The sequence below is a fragment of the Dermacentor andersoni genome, chromosome 2 (genome assembly GCF_023375885.2).
Source record: "Dermacentor andersoni chromosome 2, qqDerAnde1_hic_scaffold, whole genome shotgun sequence".
Lineage (NCBI taxonomy): Eukaryota > Metazoa > Arthropoda > Arachnida > Ixodida > Ixodidae > Dermacentor > Dermacentor andersoni.
The window spans coordinates 194,972,240-194,999,236 of record NC_092815.1 but is presented as its reverse complement, the minus strand read 5'-3'; the positions used below and the strand labels follow the sequence as shown (position 1 = coordinate 194,999,236).

Sequence of the window (26,997 nt, the reverse complement as noted above, 5' to 3'; positions counted from 1 at the left end):
CAGGGTCGAAGTGGGCGAGAATGGGTGGTGAGGAGAGAAGAGTGACGAGACGAGAGAAGGCGGCGGCTTCTTCAGTGCCCCACAAGAATTGTACGCCTTTCTTCAATAGATTAGTCAGAGGTCTAGCAATTGCCGCCAAATTTTGAATAAAACGACGAAAGTACGAGCATAGCCCAACAAAACTTCGAACGTCTGCGGCTGTCTTCGGAACCGGAAAGTCTCGCACAGCGCGAGTTTTGTCGGGATCAGGCTTCACTCCGGAAGCGTCAACGAGGTGGCCCAGAACAGTAATTCGGCGGCGGCCGAAACGACATTTCGACGAGTTAAGTTGCAGCTTGGCCTTTCGAAATACATCAAGTATAGCTGTTAGACGCTCAAGGTGAGTGTCGAACGTGGGCGAGAAGACGATGACGTCATCGAGGTAGTAGAGACATGTGGAACATTTGATACCTCGGAGCAAGGAGTCCATCATACGCTCAAAGGTGGCAGGGGCGTTGCATAATTCAAACGGCATTACTTTAAATTGGTATAGGCCATCAGGTGTGATGAACGCGGTTTTTTCTCTGTCCATATCGTCAACAGCAAGCTGCCAGTATCCAGAACGAAGATCGACAGAAGAGAAATAGCTGGAACCGTGGAGGCAGTCAAGCGCGTCGTCTATACGAGGGAGTGGGTAGACGTCCTTCTTTGTAATGTTCAGATGACGGTAGTCTACACAGAAGCGCCACGTGCCATCCTTCTTCTTAACCAAAACTACAGGTGACGCCCGGGGACTCCAGAAGGCTCAATGATGTTTTTGTCTAGCATTTTGTTCACTTCACTTTGAATTACTTGGCGTTCTGACGTGGAAACTCGATACGGTCGTCGGTGAATAGGAGTAGCATCGCCAGTAAGAATCCGATGCTTGACCGCAAGCGTCTGGCCTAAAGGGTGATCGTCGTAGTCGAAAATATCTCTGGTGGACGATAACACTTGCTAAAGGTCTTCAGCCTGCGAAGAAGACAGGTCGGTCGCAACCATTTTCTGTATCTTAGGATCGGCGGCCGAGGCTGGCACGATGGGCCTGCTAAGCTCGCAAGAAGTATCGGTCGATAAAGTTGCCACGTGATGGTCGCCGAGACAATAAACGTTGGCAAGGCAAATGCCTTGCGGTAGAATTTGCTTTGCCAATCCAAAGTTAAAGATTGGCATGAAAGTGTGGTTCGCAGTAATAGTAAGTATACTGTGAGGCACGGTAACGCCATACTGTAGTGGAATATCGGGCAGAGGAGTGACGAGTTACTCGCCATCAGGGACTGGTGGGGAAGACAAGAGTTCAATATGGGCTATTGATTTTGGCGGCAGGCGAATAAAGCCGGTGGGGCGTAGGCGGCACTAGGGTGCGTCAGAAGGTTCTGCGAGAATCGGCAACTCAAGGCGAAGGGTACTGGCAGAGCAGTCAATAAGAGCAGAATGCGCGGAGAGAAAATCGAGGCCGAGAATGAGGTCGTGGGAGCAATGAGCAATCACGGTGAAGAGGACAGGAGTGTGGCGGCCGGCGATGCTAACACGTGCCGCACCCATACCGATGATAGGCACAGTACCGCCATCCGCAACGCGGCGACGCGTGCCGACGCTGGGGTGAGGAGCTTGTTCAGTCGTCGTCGGAAGGCAGCACTCATAATAGAAAGATGTGCCCTGTATCGATGAATGCCGTGACAGGATAGCCATCAACGTCAACGTCAAGAAGGTTTTGGTTCGTGTTTAACGTGAGCAGAGGATTTGAGGGCAGTGTCGACAACGCAGCTTCACCTCCAGAAGCTGCAGTGCCTAGTTTTCCGGCTGGTCTCGGGAGGCGATAGGCGGCGAAGAGGAGCGACGGTGTTGGGGCGAACGAGACTGATGGCGTCGAGGTGAGGGCGAGCGGCTGCAGCGAAGGTTCGGAGCAGGGGCATCAGCGGGAGTGGGTTCATGGCGGGTGGCATAGGGAACAGAAGGTCCAAAGGTGCGGGGATAAGTGGCGGCGTACGTCCGAGGAGGCGGTGGCCATCGGTTGCGGCAGTGACGAGCGACGTGGCCGATGCGACAGCAGTGGAAGCCGATTGGTCTGTCATCAGGGGTACGCCATTCGGACGGGTTGCGGCGAGATGCAGAAAAGGACTGTCGGGGACGAGGAGGGCTGGTAGAGAACTGGGGAACGGTGGGTTGAGATGTTGAACACACGGAGTTCAGACCCATGTTCTCAAATTCCTGTCTGACTACGGCATGAATCATGGCAATCGTGATTGCTGGCGGATCGGGAGGCGTCGCGGAGAAAGCTGGCGAACAGGCGGCCTCGAGCTTGCGGCGAACAATACGGGTGACGTCGTCACAGGTGGTGGCCTGACGCGGTCGACCCTCACATGTCGACGTAGCAGCGGTGTTGGGCAGCCGCGTAATGTGGTGTGTGATGCGGCGGCTCTTGGCTTGTTCAAGGCGACGGCATTCTTTAATGATGGCGTCGATTGTCGAGACGTTGCCGAAAACAAGCAAATCGAAAGCGTCGTCGGCGATGCCTTTTAGAACATGTGACACTTTATCTGATTCATACATAGCATCGTGTGCTTTGCGGCATAGAGCCAAGACGCCGAAGATATATGAAACGTACGGCTCTGTACATGTCTGAACACGAGACGCAAGAGCCTTTCTCGCGGCAACCTTGCTGCCAATGGGGTCGCTGAACAGTTCCCGTAGCTTTTCTTTGAATGTGTCCCAACTGCTTATCTCGTGGTCATGCGTCTGGTACCACACGCGTCGGGTGCCGCCAAGATAAAAGATGACATTGGCGAGCATAATGGTTGGGTCCCACCTGTTATTAGCGCTGGCATGTTCATATAGCTTGAGCCATTCGTCACCGTCCTGTACCTCCAGGCCAGAGAACACACCAGGGTCGCGATGTTGGGCAACCGTGACGATTGGAGCAGTCAGAACAGCCGACGCCGTTGCAGAGGCGGGCTCGTCACCGGGAGGCATGGTGACAAGCTCGATGTACAGACCACTCCGGAGTTCTGTGGCGAGGACGGAGATCGCTGACCTCCACTAGAATGTTGCGTGTAGAAAGAGACAGACGAAAGAGGCTATTTACAGGCTCTTTACAATGAACTGGAGCCAGAGCACCAGGCCGGCATTCACTGGCGCCAAGGGCACAGACCCACTTTGTCGTCGTTCTCGCGGCGGCTCGTCCCTTGAGCATCGCTCGGTGATATCGTAATATGTATAGAAAGACAACACCCGTATGTAACCTAACTTTCGATCCATTCCTTTATTTGTACTCTTAATATAGATCGTGAACAGGAATGGTCAGAAGACGGACTCTTGTTGAGCACCAGGTGAGAGGGAAATATAGTTGGTTCTATATAGCTTATCACAATCCTTTGAACATGTCCTGACATATAAATATAAATCCACAAAAGAACGCCGTTCCAACAACCAAGAAACAATAACTTGTCCAGTAAAAGAGCACCACGAGGCTTTGTCAGTCACCTGTCTGATAGTCTACTAAAGCTCAGTCACTTTTTGTACCTTCAAATAAGAGTGCGAAAGCCGTCAGTAGATCATTTGACCAGTTGTGTGGCACACGACTTCATAGATATAAATCTCTGTTAGTGTACAAAGATGTTTTAGGTGTAGCAGAGCTGCCAGCAACGCGGCATCGTGACTTGTGACGTTAAGCTCCGGTTCCCATATATACCAGCGTCCAACCGGCAATAAACGTTGTTCTTCACCTACAAGCGGCTTGCTTACACGGTGGCAGCAGTTCCTAGTCTGCATGTCGACGCCAGCGTCCCTTCTTCCACCGCCGAAGCCATTGGACACATAAGGTAACGCTTGGCTGGGATGGCAAATTTGGAAAAGGGAAGTTACCTTCTCTTGTACTGCCACTCGGCTGAGCCAGCAGAGCAAAGATGTGCATGCAGCCACGTTGCTAGTAACGATTGGTGAGGAGGCTAGAAAGGCGTATAGCACGCTCAAGATTGAAGCAGGAGAAGACAAAAACGACGTCGACATCTTGTTACAGAAATTTGAAGATCTCTACAAGGCTGAAACGAATCTAACCTTGCAGGAAAAGTTGGTCGCTGAAAACCCTTCGTATCAGAAGACTGTCGATATCTGTCGCGCCCATGAGCAAGGGAAAGAGCAGTTTTGCCCTGCTCAACCCTGCTCAGGCAATGCGGAAACGAGCTGCCCGGATGATAAACGTCATATCCCGGAAGCCGTGCGCCCCTACTTGTCATACCGGGAGGACATACACACCCAGGATGGCCTATTGTTCTGCAGTAATAAGGTAATCGTTCCACACTCGAACAGAGCAGAAATATTTAACCTCTTTCACGCCGCACAATAGGGAGCAGACAAAATCAAAGAACGAGCGAGAAGCGTTATGTTCTGGCCCAGCATGTCCGCAGATATCGAACAGTACTGTAGAGCTTGGAAGATCTGCCAAAGGCATCAATCGCGGAACCCGAAGATGCCGCTTTTGTGTCATCAAGTGCCAAGTTTACCCTGGGAAACTGTAGGAATCGACTTCTTATCTTACGGCGGCCGACAGTTTCCCATAATCGTAGACTTCTATTCCTTCTTTTTTTGAGATACGTGAATTTCAAAACGTCACTGCAGAACTGCTGAAATCATGGTGTGCAGATATTTTGGCTGTTCGTGGACGTCCCTTAAAGGTGTACAGTGATAACGGCCCACCGCTCCAAAGCGCGGAATTTAAAGAGTTTCTGAGCACATTAGGTATCGCACACGTAACTTCGATCCCGTATTACCCGCGCTCTAACGGAATGGCTGAGAGGGCTGTCCAAGAGGCTAAAAAATTACTAGAGAATTGCTCGTATAGGACACCCAACTTCCAAATGGCTTTACTTGAGTGGCGCAATAACCCCAGGGATGCGGTGCTGCAGTCTCCTGCGAATAGGCTCATGGGACGACTGACGACAACGCTGCTCCCAGTACCTAGAACGCACCTGGTGCCAGAGACGGTGCCCTGCAAAGCCGTTCAGCGCCGTCTGCAGGAAATACGTCAGCGTCAGAAAATCTACTACAACCGCGGCTCCAGAGAGCTGCACCCCCCTACCCCCGCTATTGTAGGGGCAACAGGTAACAGCGTACGGCACTCTTCACCGGACCTGGGTACCTGCTGTCTTCCCAAGGCCAGCGGAAGCACCACGTTCAGCGATTCTGAAAACGGAAGACGGCCGCGAGATCAGGCGGACCCGAGAGCATCTACGCGAACCACACGATCCTCTAGAGTCTGATGTCCCAGACGCCGAACCACCGTTCTCAGAGCTACGACCAAGCACATGACAACGTCGCAAGCCCTGTCTGTACCCATTGCCTGAGAGATGCTGAAATAATTGTTAAAAAAGGGAAGATGTGGCAGAACTGCCACCAACGCGGCATCGTGACCTGTTACGTCACGCTCCGGTTCCCATATATACCAGCGTCCCACCGGCAATAAACGCTGTTCTTCACTGACAACCGGCTTGCTTACATTAGGGAGGAACAGAAATGTTTGTTTGTACTATATGTGTTGTAATGGACTTCAAATACTCAGGCAAATTCAACAATGGCGTTTAACGTGCCAAAAGAAAGAAAATCACTTTCAGGGGTTCTGACCAGAAGACTTCAAGGGAAAAAAAGAAACGCATCTGATTTTTTTCACCTTTGCAATTCTTTGTCTCTAATTTTCGGACTGAACATTTCTTTATTTCTTTCTATTGGGCTCTCAAAAAATCTGCGCGTCAATATGGCTTCAATATATGACGCACTAACTTTCTAACCATAACTAAGCGAGAAAATAATGTTTCGCGGTGCAAAGCAGCTAGGAAGACTTTGCAAGGTCTGTATAACATTCACTTCGCGACCTTTTATTCTCTGAAGTTGTAATAAACGGATTGGTCTGTTTAAACATAGCTCGACAAAATGCCACTTTTGACGAAGCTGCGAAGCATTTCCTCAAAAGCAAAAGAAAGGCGTGAATCTTTTTCTGTAGCAATTTCAATGTTTTGGTGAACTTTAAGCAGCCGACCATTGGCTTGTGTTTAAAGGTCCCGCGAGTCGAACAGTGCGCATTTCGGTCGCGAAGTGCGCGGCTCCTTAATATATACTCGCCATATCTTCGGTGGTATTAACGCCACGATGACCGCACACCAACTATGGCTCCCTTGCATACTACTAGCAGCAATTGCAAGCATGCTCACAGGACAGAACACGGTAAGTAAATTTCACAGCAATCATGAGAGCAACAGATTGAAATGAAGATGTGCGCTGAAAGCACAATCATAAGCATCATGGCGATGAATGCGCAGTAAATTGGTATACTATGTGATCGTAGAGAACCTCTTCTAGAAAGCCAGCATAGTGCACTTAGCTGCTCTTTTTCTATCGCTTCCGCGAAACTCAACCCTAAAGCTACTAAAATTACGGGAAGAGTTTAATAACTACACCTTCACTGAAAAACGTTATGCTGAGTGCTTTTCCCAATATGTACGTGTGTCTCAGCAGCTCAATTATGATCGTTTTACATACAATTGAAATTGAAGCGTTTTCGGGGTTAACTTATCAGCGCATAGGCGTTTGTTGGTCACCTCCAATGAGTTGGGAGAGCTCGTATGCAACATATGAGGTATTGCAACGAGAGATTTTACACCATCATAGGGAAACTGCTTCGTATTATGGCGTCATATATTACAATATCTGCGTGGCTTGATTATACCTGAAAGGGTGGAGGGGTAGGAAGTGCGCACCCATAGAGACGTTAATATAGGCGCTGGTTTACTTTAATGGAAGCTGGTTTTTAAACAAGCTTTAAACTGGTTCGCCACTTTCAAACGTCATTTTCCTGTAGAAGATTGATTTTTTGTTTTTTCTGTATTCTGTATGGCTGAGCCTTTAATGGCTGAGCCTACGGTAACATGTTTGGGAATTTTGGTCAGTTTTCCAACCCACACCCTCATGTTGCGAAACCGAAAAGCAGTACCACTTCTTTTATGTAATTATTATTCAAAATACCTTTTTCATTTCATGGTGTCGCCAAGCACCCAGACGAATAAAAGGACACTCTAGTGCACCTCACTGGGGTTCCAGCCATGAAACTGGTGCATTTTAGGCTTCTGTGTTGTTCCTATGCCTCTCACATGCCTTGAATATTTGTTTACGTTTTGCTCAAAACATGATTCTGCTCCCCCTGATGTCACGCAATCGTTGATAACTATTTTCAGACAAATATCCTGATCAGGGGGGAATATGCACAGTTATTCCTTCCATAGACATGTTTGCGGCTGAACAGAACAAAAGTATTTTGTGCAATGTTTTGCCATTTACAGCTCATTTTGCAAAATACATTTGAGGCAAGTTTTATTTATTTATTTATTTATTTATTTATTTATTTATTTATTTATTTATTTATTTGTACATACTGCAGCCCGATCGGGCTATTGCAGGAGTGGGTGTGAAAGGCAGAGCAATGAAAAATAATAATACAGGCAATGCGAACAATACAGACCAATGCAAATCAAAACTATTCAATGGCTGCTAAGAATAAATTTAACGTAAGAGAACGAATAGGACCGGACAGAGAATTCCAGTATCTGATTACAGTGAAATAAACTGTGTTTAAAAGTGTCCGCATGGGCAAAATAAGGTGCGATGTGTAGGCGACGGCGACTTCTAGTATTAGATAGTTTTGCAGGAGTTAGGTGATTATTTGAAGATATGCGACAAGAGGAGTTAATACTGCGATGCAAGCACTTCAGTGGCTCCGTGCGTCGGCGATCTGAAAACGGTTGTAAGCCTAGGGATGAAAGCATTGTATAAGGTGAGAAATCCATATCTTACCTACGGCATATGAAGCGCGTCGCTTTCTTCTGAATGGCCTGAATCTGATTAATGTCGCAGTGTTTATGCGGATTCCAGACAGGAGAGACATATTCTAGTAAAGGCCGGATTAGCGATTTATACATCAGTAGTTTAGTATCCTTCGGGGCCGCGGTCCATGGGCGGCGCCGATAGCCTAACTTTTTCAATGCATTTGAGGTTATTAAATCTATGTGCTTCGACCAAGGCATACTTGTTGTGAAAACAAGACCAAGGTATATTCACTAACGCTCTGAATTGGAGTATTATTAACTTTGTAAGTAAAAGCGGAAGGCGTCGATTTATTAGTGAAAGTCATAACAACAGTTTTATGGATGTGAATTATTATTTTCCAGGTAGCGCACCAAGACCTAAATTAAGAAATGATTTTTTAAGCTGCAAATGGTCATTAAAGGAGGAAATTTTATGATATAATCCATAGTCATCAGCGTACAAACGTATATTTGAGGTTATGTGACGAGGGAAATCATTTATATATTTATAAATCATCATTTGTAACGATCAAGAGAAGCAACGGACCCAGCACGGAACCTTGTGGCGCGCCTGGGGACACCTCTGTTACCCTGAAATTAGCTTTGTTAAAGGACACAAATTGAGATCGATCAGAAAGAAAACTAGAAATCAAGCTGAGGAGGCGGGAATTATTAAGGATGGCGTCAAGTTTATACATCAATTTCGAATGAGTCACTGTATCAAATGCCTTCGCAAAGTCAAATTTGGTGTCCCGTGTCGAGGTTAATATAAATGTCATGTGCTAATTCAGTTAGCTGTGTTAACGTGCTGAACCAGCGTCTGAAGGCTTGTTGGACATTAGTTAGTAATTTATGTGGCTCAAGGTATTCCATAATGTGTTTGTAAATAATGTGTTTTAACATTTTACGCGAATGAGAGGTTATAGAAAGTGGTTTATCATTAGATAAAACGTGTTTGTCACCTGTCTTGAATAAAGGATGAACTGGAGCCATTTTCCAGGATGAGGGTACTGTAGAGGATGCCAGGGATTTGCAAAATGTGACAGTGAAGCAGCGACAGGTCCATAATGAGTACCGTATCAAAAACAGGTTCGGAATGCCATCTGGCCCAGCAGATTTCTTAATGTCGAGTTTTAATATTACGTTCAACACAGCTTCTTCGCTTATGGTAATATCATTAATGGATACTTCACTACGAGCAATGGTGTCTGATTGGATGACCTTGTTGTCAGGAGTGCAGACGGCCTGGAAATACTCCTTAAATGCGTTTGATATAAGAAATGGATCATTGGTAGAATCATTGTTAATCACTATAGAAGTATCCGTCATATCACGTGGGAAAACAGACGACCAATATTTACGCGGGTTGGATTTTAGTAGGTCCTGCAGCTGAAGAAGGAATCCTTAGCGCAGTTATTTTTCAGTCTGCGCTCCTCTTTTGCTTTAATGAAACTAATCATGGCTACCTGATTGTTTGAGCGCCTCTTACACTTAGTATATTTACACGACGTGTCAGATGTAATATATGTCGCGTCATCCAGGGAATTTTCACATTTTTCTTTGTTTACAAAGGAATAAAACACTGAATAGCTTTTTAACCAGCCATTCGAAATAAGTTACCAATGCGTTAACATCACAAGCGGAACTTTGTGCAGCAAATCCGCGATCAAGCAGGTGGAAACGATTAGAGTTTTAGGCTTCCGCTAGCAGCGGGAGGTACCAACCTCAATGCCATTCAACACATTTCAAACAAGACGGACCAAGTCATCAGGTTACTAAGGAGAATCAGCAACAGACACAGAGGCCTGGGTGAGGACAGCGCTCTAAGGCTAGTGCACGCCTTCGCTCTCTGTCACTTCACCTACGTGGCAGGTCTATTTAAATGGTCGCAGGCCGAGCTGAACAAGCTCAACACTACGATCAGAAAGTTAGTCAAGGCTACCCTAGGTATACCCATCAGCACATCGAACGTGAAGCTCATGAACCTAGGCGTGCACAATACGATAGAAGAGATGGCAGAAGCGCAACAGGTGGCGCAGCAGGAAAGAGTCACGTAAACGCGAGCGGACAGGCTTACACTGAAAGCGATAGGGACAGACCCCAATAGATCGATGAACCCGAAGGAATCCGAGGTAGAATTGAACGCGAACCTTAGAGACGCGATCAGAATCAACCCCCTCCCGAGAAATATGCACCCGGAACACAATGTTAGCAGGAGAAAAGCGAGAGCGAAAGCTTTGTTGAAAGAAATTGAACAGCTAGGACAACAGGCGGCCCTTGCAGACGCTGCCTGGGTCAAAGGCAAAGAGGCCTACACCGCCGTGGTGGTCGACAGCCGGGGCGAGGTACGGGACGCCGTCACCATCTTCACTAATGATTCCACGGTGGCGGAGCAAGCCGCTATTGCTCTAGCCACCAATAACCGTAAATGGTCTTTCATCTATAGAGATTCCAAAGCAGCAATTAAGAGCTTTGACAAAGGCTATGTAGCTGGGAGTGCGGCTAAAATTATCGACAAGGTCGAAACTATCAAAACCGAAATTCGATGGTTTCCTGCACATATGTGACAAGTGGACGAGACTCGGCCCAACCTCAACGAAGTGACCACTACCTGGCACGAGGACTTGCTTGTTGTGCCGGTCGGAACCGAACCGACGCCCACTACCATTCTGGGGAGCATGAAGATCACTGAATAACTTACAACGAAATCACTAAATATTACTAGTTGGGGCGTAGGCAATTCCCACTGCCACACGTAAAATTCAATAGGGCTCAGGCAGACACGTTACGTTTACTGCACACCATGACGTACCCCACTCCGTATTTCATAAATAAAATTCACCCCGAAACAGAAATTAGGAAAGAATGTAACGTGTGCGATGGTATCACTGACATCAGACAGATGCTGGCGGGCTGTCCCGCGACTCTCGCCGACCCCAAAGAAAAATGGCTTTATTGGCACAAGATGATATCAAGCTCTTCAGATGAAGATCAACTACGGGCTGTTCAGAGGGTCCACGATGACGCCATAAGGTTCGGCCTGGCGGTGCTGACGTGGACGCGGCCCGCCTCGGTCTGTAAAGACCGGGCTTCAGGACACTAATAAAGTTTTGTGAATGAATGAATCAGACAGAGTGTCTATTATTGAAACATCATTAGCTCGATTAAAATCAGGAAATGTAGGGAAAGCAAAATTCTACTTAGTGACCGAGAAATTTAAGGAGACAAGGATAGCCTGGTGATCAGAAATTCCCTCAATGACATCGATTCTGTTACCCTTTGCAACAATGTTAGAACTAACGAAAACGAAATCGAGCAGCGCACGGCATCACGTAGGTTTATTGGTAATCTGGACAAAGTCGAATGAATGGGAAAAAGCAACTAGTTCTCTATTTATGGAATTCTCTTTCGCAAGTGCTAAGTAGGTCAATCAATGACGGGGGCATTAAAATCACCCATCCAAGTGAGGGTACCCGTATTTAGCTGCTGCTCGTTAATATAGCGACCAAGAGTTAGAGCGTGGACTACAGAGGAACTTGGTGGACGGTAAACGACGCCTATCACCGCAGGTGCTTTGTCTATATAAAGTTTTCACCGGACTGATTCTATGTCACCTTGTGGTGACAATTGTGAAAACTTGACATCCGACCGAAAAAGCGACACGACGCCGCCACGTTTAGAGTGACGCCGATCTGCGCGAACCGTAACGTAGCCAGGAGGAGTGAACTCAGAGTCTAGTGTATCATCATGCAGCCAAGTCTCTGTAATACCAACCACATGAGGCGAGTGTGCAGAAATTAAATACAAAAAGTCTCCGAACTTGTTAGTTATGCTCCTGGCATTGAGGTTTAATATTGAAAGGTTACTATTGGAATTAAAAGGCAGTCAGTCAGAAGAAGTGGAACGTGGTGACTCAGAAGGTTTAGCTGCAGCTGACGAATCGAGCGGTGTTGACCGAGATGTTCTGTTATTTAAGGATTGCAGGTCTCTGATAAGGGAATTGGACACACTACCCCAACTGTAGCACACTCTGTTGATAAATAGTAATCATAGCGTAGCTTGACAAGAAGGCCCTGTCTTCGAAAAGGTGCTGAGGAGTCCCAAATTTTTTTACGGACTGCACGAACGCTGGCTGAGAAATCGTCAGTGGTGTAATGCGATCATTTAAGCTTCGAGACGTTTTTCATCACCGCAGACTTTCCCGAAAATCAAGCACCTTAAGTATAACTGGGCGTAGACGCTCTCTGCGCTTTCCGCCAATCCTGTGGCAACACTCTATGTGTGGGGGCATAATTTTCAGTATACCACAAAATATCGCTGCAACCACATCTACCAAAGTATTCTCATTTCCATCCGGCTTTCGCCCAAGCCGTGCATAATGATCTTGTTGCGACGGGATCGGTTATCAAGGTCGTCATTCTTGGCAACGAACTGAGCCACAGTTCCAGTCAGTGTTTTAACCTCGGAGCGGAGGAGATCGGCAATATTGGCATCAGCCCTCTGGCCTGATCTAGGCGATTCAAGTTCGGCTACACGGTTTTCTAGCTCATCACAACGCAAGTTTACAGAAGCTTGGAATGACTTAATTTTTGCATGGTCTTTAGCCATCATTTTTTTGCTTCAAGAACCTCAGTAAGCATAGTGACAATGTCAAGATTTGCGGTCGAACATACCGCAGTAGCCGAATGTTGAGTGGCCATTGTGGAGCGCGTAGAGCGTTCGTAAGAACTGTTATTAGAATCATTACTTTTTGATGAATTGCCGAGCTTTTTTGACCGGTCAGATTTGGGGGGACTGGGATTCAGCTCCACGTCTCCACTCAACAAAAGGCAACTGATACAGTACAACGCATTCAAGCATAAACCAGCCGCGTCTTCAGAGAAACAGCAGCAATGATCAGCAGCAGTCGGATTTCAAGCATCGAGAATTTTTGAAATAACATACCTGTACAATGAAAAAAAAAGCGTTTTAACATCGTGCCGCCGCCGCTGTCACCTTGCCCACTGACTAGCAAAGCCATGAGCGCCGCTTTTAAACGCTTGAACGATGACGTCGGGCTGTCACTCCAGATATCGATGTTGTGCGCACAAGTACCAGAGTTCTATGAAACATGCAGGCAGGTCGTTAATTTACCGAGCATGACAAAACTATCACGCACAGGGGCGATAGGGCAGTCGGGCGATGCAGTGATGAAGGTCTTCTCGTGTAGCTTGTAGCACGATGAATCAACCGGGAAACATGAGAAGGTGACGTCACATGGCGTACACTCCGGCAAAAGAGACTCGACGATGCATCCGAGGATCTGCGCAATGAAGGAACAGCGTTTTAACACCGTGTCGCCGCTGTTGTCACTTTCTTTTACTTAACTTAGTTCATCATTTTTCACTTAGCTTGGTTTTTCAAACATTACTTCCCTAATATTTATAACATTGCAATTATCCTAGTTCATTGCATAGGTGCCACACTTACCTACCTAAACACCAAAGCTTTGCTCAATTCAGTAATTCATTAGTTACTTATCACAGCTGGCGTAACTGCCAGTTTTAAACAATCAAAGATTTATATTTGAAAGACCTAAACAATTTTTTTTTTCTGTAGCCTGGCGCCTTCAGCTGTGCAAGGTTGCTTTCACCAATCGCGGCCGCCATAGCTCAGTATATAGTACACGGCTGAGTGAGCGTCGCTGTACGTCCGCTAGTTGGATAAAACCTACCAACTCGAAATTAAAATTAAATTATGGTATTTTATGCGCGAAAACTGGGACCTGATTATGAGGCACGCCGTTGTGGGGGACTCTGAATTTTAACCACCTATGCCTGTTTACTGTGCAACTAAATCTGAGTACACGGGTGTTTTCGCATTTCGTCCCCATCGAAATGCGGCCGCCGTGGCGGGGATTCAATCCTGCAACCTCGTGCTTAAGAGCCCAATATCATAGCCACTAAGGAACCTCGGCGAGTGTTAATTAGGTCTTATTATTGGTCAAGTCCACGTCGTTGTAGCAGTATGGCAGGCGGCCTATATGCGTTAATTATTTACGTCGTTTTAAAAGCGCTATTTGTTCTTAGAATGTTCGTTCCCAAATATTCACCTATTTTCTCTCCGATCTCGAAACTATGCGCACTAAGCGCACAGGGTGTACGGCCACCCTTATACATCGGCTTCCTTTGGTTCATTTGCAATTACTTCTTCAGCACGTGCGCCTTTGCGTGCCTCTTGTCATTTTAACAGAGAAAACGTATTTGTGAGTGAATATGACGACAAGGATAACGATGCCCGCCATGGAACGACCACGGCGACCTTATGGCTACAGCATGCCGATGTATGCAAGGCGACTGCAGAATAAACGTAGACTGCAGGATGCTGCTAGAATGACCGCGATAGTGTGATGGCAACAGAACGGCTAATACTTTGGGACAGCGACGAAACAACGCCGACGATATATAAGCAATAGATTGACACCGACGGCATAACGTCAAACACATTAACAACAAATGATGGCTACGTGACGACGAGGAAGGGACGACGATGCAATAACGAGAATGGAAGGCAACGAAATGACGACACCAATAGATCACGATGGCATGTCGACAATTGCGTGTTTGTGTTAGAACTCGCGGGCATCGCTCACACCCATCGCCAGCTGGCCCGGGGCACCTCGGTTTTCGTCATAACATGTACATGCGCGATCACTACTAGAGGGAACACGGGAGTCGCGGCATCGCTCTGCGGACAGCACCACCAGCGACGCATTATGAACTCTTGCAACAACAATCACTGCAAGCAAAGTGATTAGCGTAAAACTCGGCGAGTCTTCTGCTATGGTGAGTCGTCTGCCAAGACTTCACGAGGCGCCGGTGCTGGCACACCGCGCAGCGATGCCACGAGCTCCTGTGTTCCTGATAACAATGGCCGCGCCTGTACATGTTTGTACTATCTGCACGATCGGAAATTGTGCAAGACAGCAGGTCACACAAGAAGTGTGTGTGTGTGTGTGTGTGTGTGTGTGTGTGTGTGTGTGTGGAGAAGGGGTAGGTTCGGGAGAAGCAAAAAATACAATATTCCCCTAAAAGTATAACCAGCGCCTTACTAAAAATTTTGTCGTTTAGCGGGAACAAGACGGCAATGCTGATACGAGAGGAAAAGCTGCTAGATGACAGTCTACTTGCTACAATGCAGTGGACTTATTCATGTCGTGCAATCGTGGCATAAAACACAATTTCGATTTGTTACTTTCCTGAATTAAAATTTTCCAAAGTCAGAGAAACTCCGTGAAAGGCGGCACTGGATGACGTGCTTTGATGACGTTGGGAAAATCGAAGACATTTGAAGGCATTTTCTGCTGCCGCGAGAAGGGGTAACTCGATAACGCTTTCGGTAACGCTTTCGCCTTCTAGTATACACGCTGTGATAATAATTTTGGAGATTCAAAGCTAATACCGCTGTTATTTTGCAGGAATATGCGCCGCATGGAAAACTCACGGCCTGGCAGGTGCGTTTTTTTTTTTTGTACTTGTTACTGAGAGAACGACTCTTCACATTACTGCCAATACCATTTTTGTTGGTATTGACTAATGAAGGCCTACAATTTGCTCGGTTTTGATAATCACTGTCAATTCCCATGACCCGTTATGCGCCAACAATGAATATCAGTGATATGAAATAATTAAAAAAAACCGATGAGACCTATTTAAATATTCGTGGTTTCGCACACGCAACAAGAAAAAGACACAGAATGACCGGAGAACGCGCTCTGGCCTCGTATAGATTCAAGTTTTTTTTACATCGCAATATTTACCGTACACTGCATTTGTCTAAGCCGACCCGGTAGGTAGCAGAGTGGCTGTATAATAGAAATGCCGTTATCCAGGTCACGTGCTCACTCCTCCGCATTCCGATGAAAGTGGAATGCGAAAATTTGCTGTACCTACACTAGGCCCACCATGATGTACCACAGGTGGTCAACATTAATCTGGAGTCCCCTAGTACAGAGTGCCTCATAATGTGAGCACGTGAAACTCCATAATGTTATCTTATTATTGAGTTTGTGCAATTATTTAAAATCTTTAGAACCTCAGAAACTTATTAGGCAGGAAGTCTGGAACAATACAACATATCTTAGATGAAGATGAAAACAAACTGGATGGGGGCGTGGCATTGAATTGTATCCGAAAGATTACGCCCAATCTTTGCAATGTAGTGACGAGGTTGTACTTAAGGAAAAAAAGGGCATGAAAGAGAACGAGATGGAAAAGGAGCTGGTGCTGCTAACTTTCAACTGGAAGAAAACTGAAGGGAAAATTCCCAAGCATCCAGTCAGAGGCATATACGAGGTTCTCACCTAAAGGTAAGGAAGCTCTGTTGAAAGCAAAAAAAAAAATACCTTGAAATATAGACGAATACCAGACAGTTGCTGGAGAAGAAGAATGAATTTAATTTATAAATGTAAGGGGGGAAGACCGTTGACCATTATATCAGTAATATACAGCTTAGCAAGGTACGTAATTAAATTAAAGCTGCACGCATGGACAATGAATAACGACATATTGGAGAACTTCGGATTGACTCCAGTATAGGTAGGCCTCTGCGTGATAACTGATTTGTCCTTACTGTGTGTATCCAAATATCCAGAGTAGACAGGATACCATTATATGTGGCTTTCTAGACATTACATGAGCCTATAGCAACGTAGAGCGCAACATTTTCTGCAATATTTTCGAAAGGGAAGGCATATGCGACGATTGTATACAGCTTTTGAGAGATATTTGAGAGCATCCGCCTAGATGTTTGAGAGCATCCGCCTAGATGTCAGGGTCGTCGCCGAGGATGCGGCTGTGGATGAATCACAGGGTCCCTTGTCGACTCTCGCCTCAAAGCGACGCTTGCTGGTCGCCACCTGCACGGCCGACGAACGGGTCCCAGCTGCGTTCTCCGGGAGACGTCAGTAGGGCCGGGTGCTGGATCAGCTCTTAGGAACGGCTGGCGCACGGGTCGTAGCCGTGCTCTTTGGGAAGCGTCGGTCGGGCCGGGGAGCAGGAGCAACGGTCAGCGGGGCCCAGCGTGTGCAGCAGGCCCGGGTCCAGACTGGCCAGTGGGGTCCATCCACCAGGCTCAACTCGACCGTGGGCCGTCGTCCGTAGACATCCAGGAACAGTCCGGTTAGTTGGGATGATATTTATTTATAGTACCCTCAGGGCTTACAATGAAGCATTATAGAGGGGAGGGGCTACAGATAAGTATGCAAGAAAGGCGAAAGAAAACACGAATACTAATTAGATGACAATGCATGGTACAACGTAAAAATAACTCGAGAGCGACACAAAAAACAAAAAAGCATAATGCGGTAAAAATATAATTATACAAAGAAAAACGGAAAACTTCAGTAATACAGATTAAATATAAATACATGGTATATAGGACAGGTTAGAGTGAGACAATAAGCACAGAATGATAGAAAATAAAGCATAATACAGTACACAATGTTTGCAGATTAGGTAGATAATAAAACAGAGAGTTTATCAACAATAATATTCAGGAGAAAGCGGAATTGCTTTATACATTCACATCAGGCATACTAGATAATATTAGTAAGTGCCTTACGGAAGTTATCTGTGTTAGTTATACAGACTAGTGGATCCGGTAGGTGATTCCATTCCTGGCATGTTTTTGGAAGAAATGAATTACCATAGGCAGACGTTTTGTGGAATGGGATGTTCACCTTATGACGATGGTCCAAGCGTGCGGAAGTAAAATGGGCTGGTTCGATAAAGCGTGATTTGAGTGTAGGAATTAAGTGGTATATTTTATGAAACAGACAAAGGCGAGCGATTTTTCTGCGTTTGGAAAGGAGAGGTATGTTGAGGGCAAGTCTGATGCTAGTTACGCTTGCTGTGCGCTGGTAATTGTTGAGAATAAAACGAACGGACCGATTCTGCACAGCTTCTAAGCTGTTAATTAAGGTTAATTGATGAGGGTCCCATATTGAGGATGCATACTCTAGATTAGGCCGAATGTAGGTGACATATAGCTGTTTTTTCAGGGAAGAAGGTGCGAGTGAAAAATTTCGTTTAAGATAGCCCAGCATGCGGTTAGCTTTTGATGTAATGTGTTCGATATGTCGTTTCCATGAGAGATTATTTGTAATGTGCACTCCAAGATATTTATAACAAGATACTGATTCAAGTGGGATGTTGTTAAGATGGTAGTTATAAAAAGATACTTGGCTGCGTGAGATTCTCATGAATTTGCATTTTGAAGTGTTAAGATTCATGTGCCAGCGGGAGCACCAGGTTGTAACGTTATCAAGGTCTGATTGTAATGTAACCATATCAGAATCATTAGTTATTTTTCGGTAAATTACGCAATCGTCGGCAAACAAACAAATAGAGCTAGTGATTTGGTTAGGCAGGTCGTTAATATAAATGAGGAAAAGTAAAGGCGCCAACACAGAGCCTTGGGGTACACCCGATTCTACTGGCACCTCTGGTGAGTCATTGTCATTGATGGTTACATATTGGGTACGATTAGAAAGAAAGCTGCAAATCCATTTGAATATTAAAGGGTCAATATTTAGAAGGCTTAGCTTATAGATAAGTAATTCGTGATTAACTTTATCGAAGGCTTTAGAAAAGTCTAAAAAAATACAGTCCGTCGCAAAACCTGAGTCCAAGAACGCATGCAAGTCTTTAGTGAATGTTATTAGTTGTGTTTCACAAGAAAAAGATTTTCTGAAACCATGCTGATAAGGGCTAAAAAAATTGTTTGATTCAAGAAAGTTTACAAGGTGAGTGAAAATGATGTGCTCAAAAATTTTGCAGGGTACCGAAGTTAATGAGATGGGTCTGTAATTCAAAGGGTGATGTGGGTTTCCCGATTTAAAAAGTGGGGTAACCTTACCGGTTTTCCAATCAATGGGTAGGGCACTGTCGTTAAGTGATCTAGTAAAAATAAAGGTAAGTATGATGGAGCTGTATTCTGCAGTGTTTTGGAGAAACTTGGAATTAATACCGTCAATACCACATGATGATGACCGCTTTATCGTGAAAATTCTGGCTCGGATACCTGCTGGGTCCAGGGTAATGGGATCCATCGCCGGAAAGTTAGGGGATGTAAAAGGGGGATAGTTACTTAAATTTTCTGTGCAAAATGATTGGGCAAACGTGTTGTTTAGTACAGAAGCGCAAAGATGATTCGGAACTTGATCGCCTGAATCGTTTACGAGACTTATAGCGCTATCTTTGGTACATTTCATAACGTTCCAAAAACGTTTTGGGTTAGTTTTTAACAGAGACGGTAGGGTTGAGTTAAAGAAGTTAAATTTGGACATCTTTAAAGCGCTTGTGTAGGTTTTCGCAGCGGATGTATATGCTAGCCATCGATCAGCGTTTAATGACCTTTTGGCGGAACGAAAAAGTCTGGATTTTGTGTTGGATAATCTTTTTAGATGGTGATTGTACCAGGGGGCGTTAGAGGATTGATGAATTATTCTAAGTGGAATATATTTGTAGATAAGATGCATTAGTGTAGTTTTAAAAGACAACCACATTTCTTGAACTGATAGGTCTACATGTGTTAGAAGGAAGTAGTCAAGAAAGGATGATAGCTCAGAGTTTATAGCGTTATAGTTAGCCTTTTTGTAATCCCTAATATACTTGGTGTGTTTCTTTACTTTTGTAGACGGGATGGAAATGTTAAAGTGTAAGATGTCATGGTCGCTTAAGCCAGGCACGTGGGTTACTGGTGAAACCTTATCAGCATGAGTGGTCAGAATCAAGTCGAGCAACGAACTTGTAGTAGATGTGACACGTGTTGGTTTGATAACGAGCTGTGCAAGGTTAAAATCTGCACAAACGTTAAGAAATCCTGTAGCCTATGCAGATGTTGGATTAGAAAAGGGGCAGGAACGCGACCAGTCGATAGTGGGGAAATTAAAGTCTCCTAAAAGAAACATAGGTGATCCAGGAAATCGAACGGATATTTCGCTTAGGGTGTCATGAATTTTGTCTGCAAAAGTACTATCGGGATTAGGGGGACGATAACACACCCCTATGATTATTTTTTTGAAATTAATAGATAGGCAGCACCAGAGTAATTCCAAATTAGTGGTTACATTCAAAAGGAATGATTCAAAACTAGAGTTAATAGCAATCAAAACACCACCACCTATTCTATCGGTGCGGTCTAGCCGATGTACAGTAAATTTCTTGTTGCATTGAAAGAGTTCGCGTGTCTCTATCTTGTCAGAGAGCCAGGTTTCCGTTAGTACAACAACATCAGCTCCAGTATCGTTAATTAAACTGTTCAAACCATCTCTTTTAGGAAAAACGCTCCGAATATTAGTAAGGATTACGGATGCTGTTGCCGATGGGCCTCCACCCCTCGCGTGAGCCTATTTATTTTCCGCATAGACACGTCCAGAACGCGTTGCTCCTGGGGAGATGGCCACAGCATTCCTCGTTTGACTGCCAGTGTTCACTTCAATGACGGAATTTTCGTCGGCATTGAACATGTAGCACTTTCCTTCCGAAAATAGTCTTTTGTAGTTTAATTTGAAGTTAGTGTTCAAGCCTTTACCAAATTCCAAAAGTTTCTTCCGGGCGTGACGTGTGGCTTCGCAAAAGTCTTCGCTTACGCTGATACCTGTTCCCGCGAAAGACGACCGTTTGGAAAACACCAGCTCTTTTGTCTTGAATGTGGTAAACTTCACCACTAGAGGCCTATTCTTGCCGCTGGCAAATTTCCCGATTCGATGTGAACGCTCTATACTATCAGGTGGTAAACGTATATCCAGTTTATCTGAGGCGATGGAGATAATTGTTTCTTCGCATTGACGCGCATTCTCAGACGGGCCATCGGGTATCCCGAAGAATATAAGATTTTCTCGTCGTGACCTGTCTTCGGCATCGTTAAGTCGCCCGCGAAGTGTGGCGGTTTCTCGCTGCACGTGTTTTATATTTTGACACGTGTCACTCATTTCTTGTTGCAACGTCTCAAAGCGAGTAGTCACACATTCTAGAGCTTGTAGGCGTTCATTCATATCGGTGATGCTAAGTGTGATGGACTGGTGTGAGAGTTTAAGCTCTTCTATCGCCTGTGACATGCTGGTTTGGTTTGTTTCAATGCGAATACAACGCGTGTTTGTTTCTTTTACAGTTTTAAGCAATTCAGCCATAACGTTATCATTGGGACCAGGGTTTTGCTCTATGTCGCCACTCAACAACAACAGTAATTTGCAAAAAGAACCACACACTGCTTCTGGGCATGGAAGCACAATTATAAAGCGGTCTTCAGACCTGAAACATTTAGTAGGCAGCATAGAAAAATGACCGACCTGCACAAATAGGAAGATACGGTATGAGGCTGTCATCCTGCTTGTACTTCCATGCCCACTGGTGACGACACGGGAGCTGTCGGCTTTTATGCTTGGCGATATCAGGGTTGACGTCACTCTGCCTAGGTGGCAGTGCTGGTAGTGTCCGGGAAGGGCGTCAGGCGCGCTCCAAGTGTCAAAGCCAGGATGCTGACGGATAGGTGGGTGCGATTGCACCCCGTTGACGCGCCTGGAAACTGTATTCATCGAAGAAATGCTGCTGAAGACAACGTCGGGGGCTGCAGGATTCCTACCGGATTCGGTGAGCATCGCCAGAAACTGCACAAATAGGAAGATACGGTATGAGGCTGTCATCCTGCTTGTACTTCCATGCCCACTGGTGACGACACGGGAGCTGTCGGCTTTTATGCTTGGCGATATCAGGGTTGACGTCACTCTGCCTAGGTGGCAGTGCTGGTAGTGTCCGGGAAGGGCGTCAGGCGCGCTCCAAGTGTCAAAGCCAGGATGCTGACGGATAGGTGGGTGCGATTGCACCCCGTTGACGCGCCTGGAAACTGTATTCATCGAAGAAATGCTGCTGAAGACAACGTCGGGGGCTGCAGGATTCCTACCGGATTCGGTGAGCATCGCCAGAAACTGCACAAATAGGAAGATACGGTATGAGGCTGTCATCCTGCTTGTACTTCCATGCCCACTGGTTCGGCCTAGGCACGCTTTTCTTTTTCTCGCTCCACGAACCGGCACCGCTGACTTGTCGCCAGTCTTCCGAGCCCCCGACGCGCACGCTCTCCCGCCTCGTACCTCGCGGTTCTTTCTTCCTTCTCCTCCTCAGCTTTCGGCCACCTGTCTGCTAGTCTCTCTTTCCGGGCTGTTGCTTGTTTCTCCAAGGGATTGCGTTTCAGTCGCCGACACAGCTTCTCAACGCAAGCCCGATGTAGCGCGCAACATATACTGAGTGCAAGAAATCGATAAACATTGAAACGAAGGCGCGCAAATGTATCTCATGAGCAGGCCTCTATGGGGGCTCTATTAATGTAGGCACTAAACACATCTTAAAAAGCAACAAGCTTCAACAATTTACACAAATCAAGAATGAATTCACCGTTGTACGTAATGACACTGCTCAAAACAAGATTCGTGGTCCCTGTAGCAGTGTAGTCCCAAACCTTTCACCTCGCGCACAAAAGCCATCAAGACACTTAGAAGACGATGCAATCTATCAAAAGAAAATTGTGATTTCGATCAACGAAGCGCAATTATAATGAAATGCTACGGCTCCACGGGCAACATCACAATCTCAAATTAGGCATGCCGTAGTGAGGGACAGGAGACAAACTCTTACCACCTGTGGTTATTTACTACGCACCTAAATCTAAGTACAATAACGTTTTCGCATTCCACTTCATCGAAATACGGCCGTCGCGGCCGGGTTCTAATCGATGACCAGGAGCTCAGCAACGTAACTCTATAGCCACTGGGCTACCGAGGTGGGTGCATAGACACGCATTCGTACTACAAATTATAGTAAGAATTATTTTTTCTTCATTATGAGCAGCGTGATGTCTACTGTTCGCTTATGAGATCGGTGCTGCCTTTAAATAGGGTATATATCGAAGACCAAAAGCAAGGTGTTTGTAAGCGTAGATGCGCTGATAAAGTCTTTCGTTCAATCTTATCCTTAATGTTTATCGTTAGCTGATAATCATGTTGCTCATTACATAACTTGCACTCCAATTACACAAGGTGACTCTGATTCCCTTTACACACATACAAGCTCATGTGGCGCTTCTTATCTTCCAGTTTATGTCTTCGGACCATATATATCTCATGAAAACCAACATTTCCCTCGGCAATTTCACATGCATAAAAGCCATGACTACGGAGAAGGACGAATTCAACGAAACGTTGTCACAGAATGTTTCCGTTCTAAATGTCGTTACGAAGCAATGGTAAAGTTTTTCACGTGCCTTTCTGCTATTCAAGTGAGATAGCCGGAACTTTGATATTCTATGCAGCTGTGACACAGTGAGCTCAAGTACGAGATCAATAATTGGACCGTTGATTTTACGCAAGCGAGAATATAACCCCAAGCTTGCAACATACGCACCTACAAAAAGTCGTAGTGTCGCCCGATAGGCTAAGCATTGATTGCTGCACCATATTACTAGACAGTTCATAGACCGTTTTATCGATGGCGCCGCCACATTGCGATCACAGTGTCGCCTGTCGTTTAGCGCACCGCGGGTGTGTGACGCCGCGCTGGATGGTGCTTAGCGAACGTGCTGCTGACGACGAGTGCTAAGTTTTCGCGTTTGCCTGCGAGGTCTGAACAAGTTTTTCTGATTGCGAAACGTTTAGGGTGTCGTTAATAAGCTTTGAGCTTCAATGTTGTTACGTGTGGAAAGACACAGAATAAGGAAGCTATATACAGGTTATTTATACTGGAGCCAGATCGCCAGGCCGACACTCGCTCGCGGCCAAAAGGCACAGACACACTTCGTCGTCGTTCTCGCGGCGGCTCGTACCTTCAGCCTCACTCGATAATATCGTAATACTACCCCCCGGCGGCAAAAGCGCCGTCACGGTGCTGTTAAATATCCAAGGCGCGTGGAGAGTTGTACGGTTTGAGTCGGGCGACGTGGACAATGTCACTGGCTGTCACAGTGGAGGACGTAGTGGGCGTGGCTAGAGCGATTTCGTAGGTGACATCGGTTACTTGGCGAAGCACGCGATATGGGCCTGTGTAGCAGGAAAGCAGCTTTTCACATAGCCCAACTTTACGTGATGGTGACCAAAGCAACACGAGGGTACCGGGCACAAAATGGACATCACGGTGACAGAGGTCATAGCGTTGCTTCTGTTTGCCTTGAGAGACTTGTAGACGAGTGCGCGCAAGTTGGCGAGCATGGTCAGCATGGGCGATAGCGTCACGAGCATAAGCGCTAGTTGAAGCTGTGGTGGACGGAAGCACAGTGTCCAGTGGTAGCGTCGGTTCACGGCCATACAAGAGGTAAAAAGGCGAAAAGCCAGCAGTTTCGAGACGGGAAGAGTTATACGCAAATGTAATGTAAGGTAGAGCCTGGTCCCAGTCACGGTGGTCGTCTGAAACGTATTTGGATAGCATGTCTGTAAGGGTGCGGTTCAAACGCTCAGTGAGGCCGTTCGTTTGAGGGTGGTAGGAGGCGGTAAATTTATGCTGTATTGAGCAGGCACGCATGATGTCGTCAATGACTTTGGCTAAGAACGTACGGCCACAGTCTGTTAGCAATTGACGCGGGGCACCATGAATCAAAATGATATCATGCAGGAGGAAGTCCGCAACATCAGTTGCGCAACTGGTCGGAAGAGCGCGGGTTACGGCATAGCGGGTCGCGTAGTCCACCGCGACTGCAACCCACTTGTTTCCTGATATAGATTCCGGAAATGGGCCGAGAAGGTCTAAGCCGACACGATGGAAGGGCTCGACGGGGATGTCAAGCGGCTGCAGGTAACCAGCGGGGAGCTGGGAAGGCTTCTTGCGTCGTTGGCAAAGTTCACAAGCGGCGACGTAACGTCGTACGGAACGGGCAAGGCCCGGCCAGAAAAAACGGCGACGTACACGGTCATAGGTTCGAGATACGCCGAGGTGTCCTGCTGTTGGTGCGTCGTGAAGTTCTTGTAGAACGGTTGAGCGGAGGTGCTTAGGTATGACAAGTAGGAACTCAGAGCCGTCCGGATGAAGGTTACGACGGTACAGAGTACCGTCGCGGAGGACGAAGAGGCGTAGAGTGGCGTCGGCCGGAGAGTGTTCAAAACGGTCCATGAGTGCTCTGATGTAGGCGTCACGACGTTGCTCGTCGGCGAAATGAAGCAGCTGCGACACAGAGAATACACAAGCAGCCCTGGTAATATTGGAGGAGTCAGGGTCGTCAACAGGGTAACGCGACAAGCTGTCAGCGTCTTGGTGCAAGCGGCCAGACTTGTAGACCACGGAATATGAAAATTCTTGTAGTCTCAAAGCCCATCGACCAAGCCGGCCTGTAGGATCTTTTAGCGATGAGAGCCAGCAGAGAGCATGATGGTCAGTGACTACGGAAAAAGGGCGACCGTAAAGGTAAGGACGGAACTTCGCAACCGCCCAGACTACAGCAAGGCATTCTCGTTCCGTAATGGAATAGTTGCGCTCCGATGGTGTGAGGAGGCGGCTTGCATAAGCAATAACACGATCCTGGCCACACTGACGCTGGGCTAAGACGGCACCTACGCCATGACCGCTGGCATCTGTACGCAATTCTGAGGGGCATCAGGGTCGAAGTGGGCGAGAATGGGTGGTGAGGAGAGAAGAGTGACGAGACGAGAGAAGGCGGCGGCTTCTTCAGTGCCCCACAAGAATTGTACGCCTTTCTTCAATAGATTAGTCAGAGGTCTAGCAATTGCCGCCAAATTTTGAATAAAACGACGAAAGTACGAGCATAGCCCAACAAAACTTCGAACGTCTGCGGCTGTCTTCGGAACCGGAAAGTCTCGCACAGCGCGAGTTTTGTCGGGATCAGGCTTCACTCCGGAAGCGTCAACGAGGTGGCCCAGAACAGTAATTTGGCGGCGGCCGAAACGACATTTGGACGAGTTAAGTTGCAGGTTCGCCTTTCGAAATACGTCAAGGATAGCTGTTAGACGCTCAAGGTGAGTGTCGTACGTGGGCGAGAAGACGATGACGTCGTCGAGGTAGCATAGACAAGTGGACCATTTGAAACCACGGAGCAAGGAGTCCATCATACGCTCAAAGGTGGCAGGGGCGTTGCATAATCCAAACGGCATTACTTTAAATTGGTATAGGCCATCAGGTGTGATGAACGCGGTTTTTTCTCTGTCCATATCGTCAACAGCAATCTGCCAGTATCCGGAACGAAGATCAATGGAAGAGAAATAGCTGGAACCGTGGAGGCAGTCAAGGGCGTCGTCTATACGTGGGAACGGGTAGACGTCCTTCTTAGTAATGTTGTTCAGATTGCGGTAGTCTACACAGAAGCGCCACGTGCCATCCTTCTTCTTAACCAACACTACAGGTGACGCCCAGGGACTGGAAGACGGCTCAATGATGTTTTTGTCTAGCATCTTGTTGACTTCACTTTGAATTACTCGGCGTTGAGATGCAGAAACTCGATATGGTCGTCGGTGAATAAGAGTAGCATCGCCAGTGAGAGTCCGATGCTTGACCGCGAGCGTCTGGGCAAAAGGCACAGACACACTTCGTCGTCGTTCTCGCGGCGGCTCGTACCTTCAGCATCACTCGATAATATCGTAATAATATATAGCCCCATAATCGAACGGCGAGGACATAGTGGCGTTGCCACTATTCTTCTATTGGTCTACACAGAAGGTGAGTCATGTCGAATATTGTCGGTACGTAACATACGTGCAGCGCGTTCTTATTGCATGTCCAGCCTTGGATTTCGTTAAGGTACCACTCTGGTGACAGCAGTCACAGGCATATTCGTGTGCCATGTGGTGGGCCGCGCCAGCGTACGTCCAAATCCAGGTAACCAGCGAATTAAATAAAATCACGGACTACTCGATGGACAGGGACTAAGAGCGACAACACACACTGCGCTGACTTCCAATTCTACTTAGTGACATAGTCAAGTCCTGTATATATATATATAAAGAATAAGGTAAAGAAAGAAGAAAGAACGACAACAAAGAAATAATAACCTCCCTAAATTTTCAGCGGGCGTAGATAAGCTTAAGGTTTTCACGCATTACGCCGCCCGGACTGCAAAGTTAAAGCACCTAAATAAAGATCAAAAGCAGTGCCATCCT

The 26,997-nt window shown here is 46.5% G+C and overlaps 1 long non-coding RNA gene across 1 annotated transcript; it reads left to right on the top strand.

The window, feature by feature from the left end:
• The first annotated feature begins 6,115 nt into the window (after positions 1-6,115).
• LOC140215990 (uncharacterized) lies at positions 6,116-23,128 on the top strand. The gene is made up of 3 exons (XR_011892625.1): positions 6,116-6,234; positions 15,325-15,360; positions 22,999-23,128. It is a non-coding gene; the product is annotated as an uncharacterized lncRNA (long non-coding RNA).
• Positions 23,129-26,997: the final 3,869 nt, after the last annotated feature.